We start from the raw sequence: 2,029 nt of genomic DNA, 5'->3' as shown, positions 1-2,029 counted from the left end.
TCCTGCATATCGCAGATTTGAAGAGGCAAGCAACGGAGGTCGGAGCGAAATCGTGATCAACGATCATCGATATCGCATATCGGTGATCGAAAGTTCAATACAGAGCATAACAACGAAGCATATCGACGATCTTCAATCATCGATCAAGCACATCTATGATGGGACATATCGGCAATCGAAAATCAGTGAGGTCCTATGCATATTGCAATCGGTAATTGGTGAAATGGCAAAGCAAGGCATGTTGCGATATGCGATTAAACTATCGGGAAAGTGTCTTTAGTGTTAAACCACCAGGAAAACAAAGAAACTGTTAACAAAGAAATTTGTTGCAAAACCAAAGTAGGACGATCCTTTTCTCTCTCCTCCAGAGAAACGCATCGCAAGAAGTGATTGGTTATGATACTTGGGACATGTGGTGAACAATGATTGGTTCTAATATGCCACATGGTGGATGATGTCATCATGATGTGGTTGTATGGTGGACACGTGGTATGCAGATACGACATTTTTGGGCATCATAAGAGGCCAAAATAGGGTGATACGTGTCACCACTCACTAGGTGAAACGTCGCAGAGGATTATGTCACATCGGAAATCAATGTTTGTAGGTTGAGGAGTATCGCTGCATCAAATTAAGTTCATCAATTGAAATTCTCCGATAGAGGAGCTTTGATGTGGGGGTTGGCCCACGGTTACAAAGAACTCTAAGGACCGAGGGCTATTGGTGTGTCAGAGTGGTAGCGACATGAAAATATCTTTTATGTTTTAAATTCAAAGCTTTGGAAGAAAAGGTTTAACAAAGGACTTCTATGTTAAAACCTTGGAATGGGCCCTACCCTATCCCCTCTCCACATGGATCAGGAAACATCATGCATCGAATATCAGAGGACTAGCAGTGTTGCAACTCGAAAGTTAAAAGTGTCGATTGAAAGCTCTAATATGTAAAGCGGTGAATTGACTAAGAATCGACCCCCTTTCACCAAGTCTTGAAATAGTTATTGGTTGTGGTTCTATGATTCCAAAGGATCACAAATTATGCAGCGGTATTTCAAAGAATTGGCCCCCATCCGAGCTAAAGGGTTTAGCCCTGGAAAATTAGCCTATGTTCTCAACCCTCTAGACACGTGAAAGAATAACTTAACATTGGGAGCTAAGGATCTCGGAGGGTGGAAGATCCTGAAAGTATTAAAAGGATACATAAGGAGAAGTTGTGGGATAAGCGCTTGTGAGATTAGCCAATGATCTCATTCCTGTCCTATGTAAAGAAATACAAGAATGGGGCTAACGCTAAAGGAGCCAAGACAAAAGCGGAGATTTGCGTTAGGTTACATTATAAAGGGGTTGATACAGCATTGACCCGAGAATCATTGGCGAAGTTATATAATAAAATAAAGTGTCAAAGGAGCAAGCATAAGGGGATAATAAGTATCAGTGAAACAATAAAGTGAAAATTTCTCTGATAAGGAAGTATGAATTGTTAACAAATGGATGGGTCAGAAGTTATTGAATCACATGGAAAAGAGGGGGGTTGGTAGTTTGAAAGGACAACTCACAGCTTGTATAAAAACAACTACAACCACTCCAGATTTAAATGCTAAAGATCTTCCAGCAGTCCCAAAGTTCTTGCTGTTTTCCAGTGATTACCTTTTATTTTTAGTTTCTTGTTCATGATTTTTTCCATAAATTGTTAGATATTATTTTGTAATCAATTCCTTTTTGGAATTAGAAGTCAGTTCAATAGGTAGTCTATAAATACTTTGTAATGAGACTTAGAAAGGGTTGGAATGTGTTGGATTATGTTGGATTATGTATGAAGAAAAGGGCTTTGCATTGATGTAAGCCATGGATTGGACTCAAAGTGATCAATTTGCAGAAATACAAAGAGTTTTGTTCCAAGATTCCCGTGTCAGCTAATTGGTGATGTGCTTTCTTATGTTAAATTGTTTATCTCTTAAGTTTCCATATGGTTTTCCCTCTTTATTGTTGCAAGAAGATTAAGGGCTGAATTTTCTTAAGTGTACTCTACTCTG

Source organism: Pinus tabuliformis, chromosome 2_1 (genome assembly GCF_031772625.1).
Source record: "Pinus tabuliformis cultivar Carrire ecotype Pingquan chromosome 2_1, CPIR1, whole genome shotgun sequence".
NCBI classification, from domain to species: domain Eukaryota; kingdom Viridiplantae; phylum Streptophyta; class Pinopsida; order Pinales; family Pinaceae; genus Pinus; species Pinus tabuliformis.
This window is presented reverse-complemented; position numbering follows the sequence as displayed.